The sequence below is a fragment of the Neolamprologus brichardi genome, chromosome 16 (assembly GCF_056152115.1).
Source record: "Neolamprologus brichardi isolate AB-2024 chromosome 16, ASM5615211v1, whole genome shotgun sequence".
In the NCBI taxonomy this organism is placed as follows: domain Eukaryota; kingdom Metazoa; phylum Chordata; class Actinopteri; order Cichliformes; family Cichlidae; genus Neolamprologus; species Neolamprologus brichardi.
Window position 1 is genome coordinate 20,307,149 of NC_142119.1, and position 12,265 is coordinate 20,319,413.

General features: G+C 41.8%; 1 protein-coding gene across 5 annotated transcripts in view; it reads left to right on the forward strand.

Annotated features, from left to right (window-relative positions):
- st6gal2a (ST6 beta-galactosamide alpha-2,6-sialyltranferase 2a) overlaps positions 1-12,265 on the forward strand; it is a 42,596-nt gene that overhangs the window by 7,781 nt on the left and 22,550 nt on the right. For 2 of the 5 annotated variants that reach the window (XM_006788268.3, XM_006788269.3), the window contains exon 2: positions 3,263-3,327. The exons of the other annotated variants lie outside the window; for them this stretch is intronic. The gene's annotated coding sequence lies outside the window, so the exon portion shown is untranslated. The remainder of the gene's footprint in view (positions 1-3,262; positions 3,328-12,265) is intronic. 5 annotated transcript variants of the gene reach the window in all.

Genomic DNA, 12,265 nt, shown 5'->3' on the forward strand with positions numbered 1-12,265 from the left:
TCCCGAGAACCCTCAATGTCTACATGGATTTAAAATTGAGAGGTGGGCACCGGCGCCAGAGGTAGGTTTGAATACACAGACCGTCTACTGGACGCCGTTAACGTGCCCACCCTCAAGGCCCTATATATATATATATATGTGTGTGTGTGTGTTATGAGAGTGTAAGTAATGTGGATGTCTAAGTTGTGAGATAAAATTGAGGCACAGGTGGCCAGAAGAGGACAGAGGGGGGGGGGAATGTCTCCCCTGCACCCTGGTGACACACCCGCACCCCAAAGCCCTACCTGTGTGGGTGGGTGTGGTGGAGCGGGAAGAGGGAGGCAGCCGGGGATGGGGAGGAAAAGAAGGGAGGGGAGGGTGTCCCTCCCTAGGGCCAGCTCCCCCGCTGACCCCAATAGGCACCCCCGTCCTCTGGTATCCACCAAGGCAAGGGAGCCCAGGCCCATCCAGACCGGGGCCTACGGCAGCAGCACCGCCAAGCCCCACAGGACCCGGGGCAGCCCACCCCACCCCACCGCAGAGGAAACTGTACCCACCCCAACATTCAATCATCTCCCAGACTACACAAGACACAGACACCCAGGTTAAGTTTATTCTCCACCTCTCCTATGTCTCTCCCCCACCTGCAGAGTGGACTCCTGCAAAGATGGAACAACCTCCCTGCCAGTTGAAGAGCCCCCCGGTTAGGCCGATGCACAAGAGGCCCCCTGCGCCAGGGCTGAGCCCCCGTGCACCCACCCGCCCACAACCTCGGCGACACACCAACGAGGACCGAAGCCCCCAAGGCCCAGCCAGAGCCCCAGCACGGAGGCGAAGCACCCCCGAACCCCAAACCCCCACGCCCGCCCCGGATCCACTCAGGGGCAGCCAGGCCACCAGGCCAGTAACCTACGTCCGCCAGCACAGACCATCCTCCAGCCCCGCTGCACGCAGCCACGAGGAGAACACCCTCTGAGAGCGACCAGAGCCACTAACCAGGTTATGAACACAACCCCCGGGTTAAGCCCTCCAGGGATAACGTCTCTAGGGGTCCTCCAGGTGCCCTAAGCCCATCCCAACCTCCACATCAACCACAATAGCCAAGGCGGGACCAAACCACGACCCCCCAACCCCGCTAGGTGATGGAGCCGATCAAAGGAGCCCAGAGGGATTGATCTAATGTGGTGGCAGAGGCTATATCGAGACTAATGTGATCTATTAGATAGTTTCTATATTGGCTAGAATTAAGATTATTTTTATTTTTCCAGTTCATGAGGACCGTTTTCTTGGCGATGCATAGGGCAGTAAAAACCATGTGGACTGTATTAGTTTCTGTAGTGACATCATCCAAATTTCCCAACAAGCATACTAAAGGGGAGGTTGGAATTTTACATTTCAGACACTTTGATAAGTCTTCACATATCTCGTGCCAAAACTTCTGCACTGGTGGACAGAACCAAAGAGCGTGGATGTAATTGTCTGGTGTATTGCCTTGACAGTGTGAGCAGTTGTTGGCGGATGTAAAACTGTCGCTCTCCTGCAAAACTTTGGTTGGAACATCATCACCCAACCACTCTATAGTCCGAACTTTACACCCAGTGAGATAATCCATCCACAATACGAGGTTAGTCATTTATATACTGATGCATGGGCTGGGCTGTAGTTACATCGTAAGGTTTTAAAAACTGATCTTTAAAATGAACAGCGGTAATAAAAACCGAGAGAGGCCGACAGTGATCACTGACTGTTTTTAGGGGCTTTTTGAGATTAAATAGAACAAGATACAAAGCATGTTAAAAACACAAAAGCCTACGCCTACGCAGGGTAGTTTGGGCCCGGAAGCAAGATTTGTCATGTCATCACTTAAAGACTGGATCCCTTTTCTGTGTGTGGACCAGAGAAATATCGATACTGGCAGCAGTTTTCTGAGCCTGTTTGTCTCGTTTCCTAATCATCAGTAAGCATGCGAGGTGATGCGGTCTGGTATTACAAACATCGCCATGTACTTTCAGCCTACACAAGAAGGGCAACAGACAACGAAAGAGGTTTTAAGTGGACTTTCTCTACTTTTTTCCCCACGTCAAACGGCCGCCCGCTGTGGGCGTCAGCACTCCCGGCCGTATTTATGGGCCATAATGTGAGGTGTGGAACTGCATTTCCTTCATAGGACCTTGCCGCTGGCAGACTGTATTCAAGCGAGCACTATGCACCGTGAAAGCCTGTCATCAAGAAGCACTGCTCTGTGTGATTTATCAGAAGAGGATGTGGTTGGAAGGTCACAATGAGTCAACCCTTTCCAGCCATATAATTTCATCAGATTTGCCATTTTCTCCGGTGAAGAGAACTTTGTAAACTAAGCACTAGTTTCATTTCTCTTCCCCCCACTTTTTTGGAACCATGAATTGCCAAGTCCTCTAAGTATAGTGTCATTTTAGACTTTTTAAGTCTTCCACCTATTTAGACTCTAAACAGCTAGTGTGGTGGCTGATGAATAATAATTTTCTCTTGTCCAATGTCTGCTTTGAATAAGTCACAGGTTTGTTTTTTCCCATTGGCTGTGTCAGTAGCACTAGTCTCAAATAAAACACGTCCTCTCCTCTGGTAATTACAAGGTGCACAAACAGCTCTCCCAGCGTTCCGATAGAAAGGGGCTAATTGCCAGTGCAGTGACCTTGTCCACATATGTGTGTGTCCAGGTGTTGTCTCAGTATTATGGTTTCTTCTCTCCTTTCTGCAGAGTGAAGACTCTGTTGTTTCCTCTGTGCTAAAAATCAGTTGTGGGTTTTCTGTAACAGATGGACTGTGACAGGTGTGCTTGTGTCTGTGTGTGTGTTTTGTGTGTGAGAGACTTCCGCTCCCCTGCACCTCTTAGCCATTATTAGGTGTAGCTGCTTCTTCGAAGCAAGATTAATGAGTTTCTGAGCATGCCTTTGCAAAAATAGACATTTTTGCTCAAGTGATGTAATCAGCGCTGTAGTTGAAGGAGGATAGAAGGGGACAGGACAGACCTAATCTCCCTCAGTGGGATCGGTCTTTAATGGAGTTGGTGCTTTTTGCTCTGACCTTGCTGGACCTGATATTACAGCAGCATGAAGCCATCTCTCATGAGTCTGATCCTGTTACCACCAAGTGGGAATCCGGATGAAAGACGTCTCTTTCTCGGTATTTCCTATAATTGATGAGCCTGTCTGTAACTTATTTGTTTTGTGGGCTGTGTCATTGTATCAACACAAAAACGGACACGTTTTTACATGTAACTCATGATTACGTTTTCTTTTTACAGGAAAGTGGTGGTGCCAGGCAGCACAGGAAAACAAAACGACACACACTGTTGTTCTGGGTTAACCAGTAAGTCTATTAACTAGTCACATGGTGCTAGCATTCACCCATAATTTAGATCTTGTCAGTGCTGTTTAGTAGTTGTGTGTTGCATCGTTCACTTTGCTGTTTTGTTTTTATGGAAATGAGTTGTAGTGTTTTGGTTGATCCCTAAGCCACAGTTTGGTTAGAACGCCTAGATGTTACAGACAGATATTTGTTTGCGTTGAGACAGATGCGTACTTCAGGAGGTGAATGGAAATGTTGCACAGTCTGTGAAATAATGATAAAAGTCTGGTGGGACATTATCGTGAGAGGCCCTTTTATGATCCAGTATTATTTGAAGATTTGTATGTTTTTAGGAAATTAAGTCTTTTTTTTTTTTTTTTTAGAATTTTTTTTACATGTGTTGACCAGTTTTGGGTCATAGTTTTTGAAAAATTATTTGAGTTTTTTAAAATTAATTGTGTGCATTTAAAAAATAAAGACTACTAGGCGGGGGCTGTCTGTGCTGTTTCACTATCGTTGTTCTTGCATAAACTAGCCCTCTGTATACATAAAGGGCTGAGCAATGCAATTCAAGTAGTGCACCATAACTAATAAGTAAGTATTAATGACTCTGGTGTTTACTTTCTTAATGAATGGCTGACATTAAAGCAGTGATTCTCAATTGGGGTCTCTTGATTTTTGTCAGTCCAAAATCCAAAGCTGTTCCCTTTTAATTACTAGGAAGAAAAAGAAGACCAAAAACAAATCAAATCATCTGAGAAATCATTTGAGAATCTGAATTTCATTTGCTGTTTTATTATCGGTTATTGTGCTGACTAAAAAATACCAAGAAGAAATGGACACAACTCGGAGTGAAAACAAAGTGGAACAAAGAGGACTTGGACTCTAGTGTCAAAACAATACTCTTGCTGATACTCTTTTAGTTACTCTTGTAGTTAGCCTTCTGTGTATCTGTCTACATATTTTTTCCACCCTTTTTGTTGTAGAGTCCTTATTTAGCTTCTGAGATTTAAATCATTTCGTTGTTTGTGTAGCTGTTGGAAATGTGTTTTTAAAGTCAATAATACATTGACTTTAAAAACACATTATGCATGGCTGCAGCTAAGCACACAAAACCGTGCTTAGCTGCAGCCATGTGATTATTAGCGTATGTGACTGGCAGGCAGTTGATTGGCTGGAACTAGCTGTGTTGTGCATGTGAAAGGTGTCATTTGTGCGGAGCCGGTTTCTCTAATGCCAGTACAAATTCACATTTCCACAAAAAGACTTACAGTCAAAACAAGATTACAATAACTACAAGCAAGCAACGAGGAATATTCAGTCAGTTCTCTGTATGTGTACAGTACAATATTAACATGACCGACGTCAGAGCAAAGCCACGCAGGTGTGATCACAGCCAGCCAAGCGGTGTCTGCGCTTACATCTGCATGCACAGCACCACAACTGAATGTAGGTCACAGATGAAGGTAGTGGTGGTGGGGGTGGGCATTGGAAATGGAAGTGAAGGGAAGAGGAAGCCCTTCATTATGTCATTGTGTTGGAGTTTCAGTGACAGGACTAGAATAGGATGTACAGGGAGGTTTTAAGAATTAAAGTAATAATTCTTCTACATGTCCGCAAAAACAAAGATGCAATATGTCAGCAGGCCCGTCTTGTTCCTCTCTGACAGGGTCAGAAAACAACTACCTGCATTAGATAAATGACTTCTGCTCACTTGTTTTGCTCTTTTTTTGGAGGGTTTTTTTTTCCCAGCACAAGAAAACGTTTCAGCTTTGACATTATCCTGTCGCCACTTTCTCATTTATGTGGGCTTCAGTCTATTTGCTATTCTTATCAGCTGCTCTTTGAAGTTTGAAGATGTGATGAAGTGTAGCAGACCCTTTGGAGAGCTCAGATACTGCCAGTGTAATTACACAGGATGAAGTGTTCTGTACCACATGGTAATAACTCCATCGCCTCCTGAGGCTAAAAGTACGCTGGACTTTGCAGCAGGGCACTTATGAAGCGAGGAAGGAGAGACACTCTTCATTTAATCTTTGCATGCGCTTCGTCTTTATGTTCAATTTCTCACTTCAGCTCACGTATTCAAGTGACCTCTGATGTCTTGCTTCTCATTTTCGGTGTCTCATTTGTTCCTTGTCAGATCCAGAACCAACCAAGTTTCCCCAGATTAGATGAGAAAGTGCAGCATGTACAGTACAGTGAAATGTTATGCACTGGACGGGCTAAGTTTGAATAATATCCATTAACTTTGGACGATTGGACAAATGCACCACCCAACCCTGTTATTTAAAAAAAAGAAAAAGAAAAAAGAAGCCGTTCCAGTAATGGCCCCGGCTCTGGAAGTGTGTCTGTCTTAATGACACTTACAGCTTGAATCGTGTCGGCAGACCAAAAACATTGGACGCATTGATTTTGGTTTCCAGAGTCTGTATTTGGTATGTTGCTAACATGGCTAATTTCCATCTCTGTCTCATATAGAGCAGTTTAATTGGTGAGATCAAAGGCTGTGTAGCTGTTTCATCACTTTTACACTTTATTCTTTTGCCTCTTGGAGTAATTTATTCAATCTCTTCTTCTGGAAAAGTTCTGCTCATGTGAAGGGGAGTGATGCGTGAAATGTGAAATGCAGATTAGTTGGTGGAATTGCACCAAAACAACATTCTCCTTGACTTTGAACTAGGTGATGTGAATAAGCAATGAATAGGAAAGGGCTCTGTTCCAACAAGTTCTGACTTTAGCCATAAACATATCAGAGCAGATTAACTCAGAGATGTTCAACTTAGTTCCGTGAAGGCTGATCAGAATAAGTTCAGTCTGCTCTGAGTGCGTTCACCCCGAGTTAAGTGTGTGCATGAGTAGAGGGGGAAAAAGCGATCATCAGCAGAGCTTCGGGATGCACCATGGCAACTGGTAAATAGAGAGCAAAGCTTCCATTTGAATCCAGTTGACCGAGGAATATGAATGTGTGTCACCGTGGACCACGAGGTTGATCTCAAAGAACAGAACAGAGTCAGTTTAGTTAGCTTGAACCACGCTACCGGTATAATAAACACTGTTACATTTTTAAACAGAGGATATCATTTTTTTTGTAGTGTCTTTTTTATCTTTTGCTATGTGCTAACATGGCTAATTTCTTTTACCTAGTTTGAATTTTCAACAGGTAGAATCCACATCCTGTGTCATGTGACTGATTCAGGTGGTTTACATACATACATATTGCTGTCAAGCTTAAAGGTTAATATTTATTCCAAAGTGAAGAGATAAGGTTAACTTGGGTTGAAATATTTCTTTTCTGTCAGAAGCTTATAAAAATGTGTTTTAAATAAATAACAAAGGTGTAGAAAATCCTAAATCTAATCAGTCAAAAGCTACTAGTCCTACAAACAAAATGGAAAAGTTAATTCATTAGTCAGTTCCAAATAAATAATGTACACAATAATACAAAATATAATCTCAAATTATATCAGTTCTTCTGTATAGACTTAAAGTGTTAAAAGTGTTGTTTTATTTATAGCCTATAGCACATTTAAACAACAGAAGTTGTTGAAGACGGGCACGTTTACACTCCAGGTCTCCAAAAAACCCAGTTTCAAAATGGAAAAGCCGAAAGGCGTGTTTGATCGTGTTAAATCACTACTGTGAAAAGTAAAAGTGATTTATTGGTCTTTAAAATGTATTCAGAATTTGCATATTGATGATGATTTATCTCATAAATCATGACACGCTGCTCTGCCCTATATAAGCTTTATGTGGTAAAAGTATCTGTATATTGTAGCGGCAGAACAGACCCTGTATTTATTTCGTATCGGCTCTATACCGAAATCTGCAGTATTGCACGTTCTAATTTAGCATATGTGTTGCTGCTGCCAGCTGCTGCTTCTATGCTGTGTGCGTTTACCTAATCTGACATGACTCTAACTCACCATGATATTTGGTTCAACGCTGTGCTTTTGTGTCGTCTCCCTTTTAGTTTTATTGACTTTATGTGACCATGTCTTTGTCTTTTTATTTCCAAGCCCCAACTATAAATATAGTTAGGCGTGTCAACATATTTGAAAATGTCTGACTATCTCCAACTAGCTTTTAAAAACGTAGTTTAAACATTTAGTCATCTCAGGCTAATCTTTATTGGTATTACTCGCTTCATCTTCAGCTTCTCAAATGTCACAGCCAGTTTTTCTTCAGTGTGACTGACTGCAACGTGACAAATGATTGATTGTTGTGTTGTGTGTCTAAAGCTTTATGCAGATCAATTATATTTAAACAGCAATTGCAATCATGTCAAAGCAGCCATGTTACTAAAAAAAATGAACTAATGTCTAACTGTGATTTCAGTGTTTGTAGAAACATAAACTCCTGGAACCTAATTCGCTCCACTTGTGAAAGAGTGAAACTGAGTGAAAGAAGAACTGATTCAGATGCTGTCAGAAGAAACGAGTTGGAGAGAAACTCAGAGTTTGCAGCATGAATTGAAACCTGGCTTCTGAAACGGGGTCTGGGGCACCGGCAGGGTCTTCACCACTTTCTGTTTCGCCTCACGCTGCTGCACATTACGCAGAGCTTCATAGTAGCTGGACGTGTCTAAAGATGTTTGTACCCGTTAGAATAGTCTAAGCTGAAGGCAGATTAAAACACCCTCCGTTCTTGCACGCCACTTCATGCAGCTCTCATCTGCCTCCAGAAAGACATTCGGTCACATCCCAATAGACACAAATTCCTGGGATAAGACAAGCTGCCATTTATTATGAATAAACTCTATTTATTTATAATAAATGGCAGTTCCAAATGCACAGTTTTTGAACTCTGGAAAATGTGTATATGGGGCAGACTTTGGAAGCTCCCATGCACGCTGACAGGCACTTCAGTGTTAGGGGCCAGTGCGTAGTTTCTCTGAACTAGCTCTTCAGATATGCTGTCCAACCAAGTCAGACATCAAATGCGTTCATAGACATCCCCATCGGCCGCACACTCGGATTGGAATGCATCCCATCATCTTACACAGGCTTGTGTATGTGAAAAGGTCCACAGGAGAGGAGTACAATACCTCTCTGCTCGCTCACCTGCGGAGGGCCGGCCATTCACATGGTCAAGTGGGTGTGAATGTCAGATCTATTTTAAAAGATTATGGTTGGTGTTGGCATCAGATGTGGGGTGAGCAGCCTTGGGACCAGCTAAAATAAATTTTGGATGGAGCATAAATCCAAAGCATGCTTGAGATCAAAATACAATTTGGGTGTTAAAACTTCTCCAAAATACACTCTTTAAGTTCAAGTTCATAAATAACTCTGGGTCCCAGCAGTGAGGGTGCATTCACCCATCCAGCAGCCCCTCCTGCTTCAGCCTATTTCTAACAGTCTCCCTCATGTAATACATCACTGGAAAATCTATTTCCCACACTATGTGGAGCACATACTGCATTTGCATTTATACTACACTATGCTCTCTTCCCATAATCCTGGGAGACTTGGCTTGTAAAATTCTAACCTGTTCATAAATGAATTCGAGTATCTACAATAGCTGACCACACGGTTCACTCTTCGATTTGTTGGTCCACAAATTCTTAGTGAACCTCATCTTGTTGCCTTTTCCTTTTAGTTTTTTTCTTTTTACCTCGCGGTGATGTATTAGTTTACAGCTACTAGAGGCAGTTTGAACCATTGCAAGGCAAATATTAAAGAAATTCAGTGTTATTTATTTTTTTAAAAAACTCTTTCACATGGAAAAGAACTCCGCTCTTGAGTGCTCAATATTTTATTAGGAACAAGTCCTTTGGTTCGTGTAGTAGTTCAGAAAATGTGCAGCCGTCTATTGTAATGCAGTGCGGAAAAATTGGGACCGAAAGCAAGCACTGCTTCAGAGCAAGCCTGCGATAATTACTCTGTGTGCTTTCGGTTCAACCGTATCTTTTATAGAACTCTTTTATTGCTTCTCTTTTGTTTTCTGATGATGTGTTAAACATCGAATATTAATCTTTGTCGGCCCACTCACTGAATAACTCTTCTTAAATTCAGCGAGCCTCACAAACATGTTCCTATGATCCATCTTCAGCATTTCCATTTTTATTTTCTGTAAATGTTATGTGGCTCTTGCTTCTTAAGCCAAAGCCAGAACCTCTTCAGAGACTTATATTAACTTGCAGGAGAAATTTTTCAAGGCGTCCATGATAAAAGTATTTGTATCGAGGCTGCCCCTCACCAGTTCCTCAGCAGGGTGCTGTAAAGTGGATTCTCTGAGATGGTGTGCAGCTGGATCCCCCGAGGGCTATTCTTACCTGGCAGCCAGATACTGGCTGGAGTTCAGCGTGCTGAGAATATTACAGCAGGGAGCTGCAAGGCATGCTCAAGGAATGTGGTTATGTAAAAGAAATGGAAAAGAAATGTAACTATAAATATATTCTCTATATTGTACTCTTTCTTGCCTCTCTTGTGGAGTCACATTGCAGTTTTATGGCTCGACTGTGGTTCAGTGTTGGTGCTATGCAGAGCTTTGCAGAGCTGTCTTTAACTACCCAGGTGACAGTTTTAATAATAACTATAACTGGACATGTCTGCTACTGTTGTTCATGCTTTGCCCTTGCCTTGGAAAAAAGATGGTGCATGTGTAAGCAATGTGCTCGTTCTGTAGGCAGAATTTCCATAATCATATCTAATTTGGCGAAGAGCTACGCAAATCGACACCATCATCGGACCATATACAGACAACTACATCATATTGATCTCAGCAGGTTTAAATGCAATTCATGCAGGAGGAAATGACGTCGGCCCCGCTGTTTGAAAAGTCATCCTGATTTTGTTTTTTTTAACTAAGTGAAGATAAAAGATTGGTGTATGAAAAGCAGCCCAGTGGTTCTTATGAGTGTTTCCACCTACGTGCATGAGACCACAAACCAGGGACTCTTTGTCAAGGGAGACGTTAGGGGGCCTAACAGTGCTGCATTATGCTAATCACACAGTTGTAGCATAGTCGTTTGCTTTTTTTAAGCCAATCAGTGTGAATTAAAAAAATAATAATTGTAAAACATAACCATGGGTGTGTGCAGCTTTTATAACACTATGAGCAATTTTCTGTCTCTTCAGGAACAATTACACCTATAACACTTTGTCTGAACCACAACATTAGTCATACAAGTACCTTCTTGAACACTAATTTTCTCACAGTTCAGCTAATTTTAGGAGGGACTTCTTAAAAGTCTGTTAGTTTATGCAGGATTTGTGCACTTTGTTGCTTTTCAGTGTCATAGAGCATGTCATAAACTTTATAAACGTTATATAATAACGTGTAGTATAAATAAAACGGTAACCTCTTACATAATATACTGAAGACAGCTGATATTAATGTTAAATGCCCAACTAAACACTATCACAACATAAGTCAATACAAAAAAAAACAACCTTATCCTGATGTTATTATTTTATGGTATTTTGCCTCAAAAAACAAAACAAGGAAAGATGGCCCAAAGGTAACTATCTGGACACCCTGCTAAACGTCAGTTGCTATCTTCTTTTCCTTATCATAGATGATATACAGTTTATTTTGGTTTTGCAGTTTTTATATTGGTTGTTGAACCACTGTGTGCAGAGTAGTAAAAGTATTTTTTTTAATAAAAATGCTATATATATTTTTGTGATATTCTCTGTCAAGAAGACTAGAATGATAGACGTGGATGCTGGGCGTCTGAGCGTGTACGGCATTCAGGAAAGCAGGTTCAGAATAAGTGACCTTTTTGGAAAATAAAGCCTCACCTGGCATGCAAAGTAAAGAAGACTCTAGTGGAATACAGAATATTTAGAAAACAGCCACATAAAATTTCAGAATAAGATCCAGGTCCTGGTCCTCACATGTCCCCTATACCAGGATGCTCAGATGTACAAAAATGTGAGTTTGGATGGCAACGAAAAAGGCACTTAAAAGAATGACACTAAGATTATAGAGCCAAGGTAGGTACAGACAGCGACTTACTTTGATCATATTATTTTGATTTTAAAATGTTAAACAAAACATTGAAAAGATAAGAGAAAAATATTGCACTGGTAATAAAGTGAAATATTCAGTTGTAATTTTTGTGAATAGTTGTCCATAGTTAGGTTATGAGTAAGAGAAGATGGAGTGTTTACTCTTGGTTGTTGTGGAAGTGTTGGGACTTGATACCAAATGTTGACATATGCATGTTATATAGATCAGCGGTCCCCAACACCCGGGCCTCGGACCGGTACCGGTCTGTGAGTCGTTTGGTACCGGGCCGCGAGAGTTGAGGCTCAGGTGTGAAATGTATAGTTTTCAGGGTTTTTATCGGTTTTCAGCGTTATTTTGTTATCGTTTTTTATTGTTAACTCTGTTTTCCTGGATCTTTTCACATGTGTTATGAATAAATCTTATTTTTTTCGGTACCGGTACTAGTTTTATTTTGTTGTATTTATCAGCGACACCTTAAAGGCCGGTCTGTGAAAATATTGTCGGGCATAAACCGGTCCGTGGCGCAAAAAAGGTTGGGGACCGCTCATATACAGTGGGGCAAAAAAGTATTTAGTCAGCCACCGATTGTGCAAGTTCCCCCACTTAAAATGATGACAGAGGTCAGTAATTTGCACCAGAGGTACACTTCAACTGTGAGAGACAGAATGTGAAAAAAAAATCCATGAATTCACATGGTAGGATTTGTAAAGAATTTATTCGTAAATCAGGGTGGAAAATAAGTATTTGGTCAATAACAAAAATACAACTCAATACTTTGTAACATAACCTTTGTTGGCAATAACAGAGGTCAAACGTTTACTATAGGTCTTTACCAGGTTTGCACACACAGTAGCTGGTATTTTGGCCCATTCCTCCATGCAGATCTTCTCAAGAGCAGTGATGTTTTGGGGCTGTCGCCGAGCAACACGGACTTTCAACTCCCGCCACAGATTTTCTATGGGGTTGAGGTCTGGAGACTGGCTAGGCCACTCCAGGACTTTCA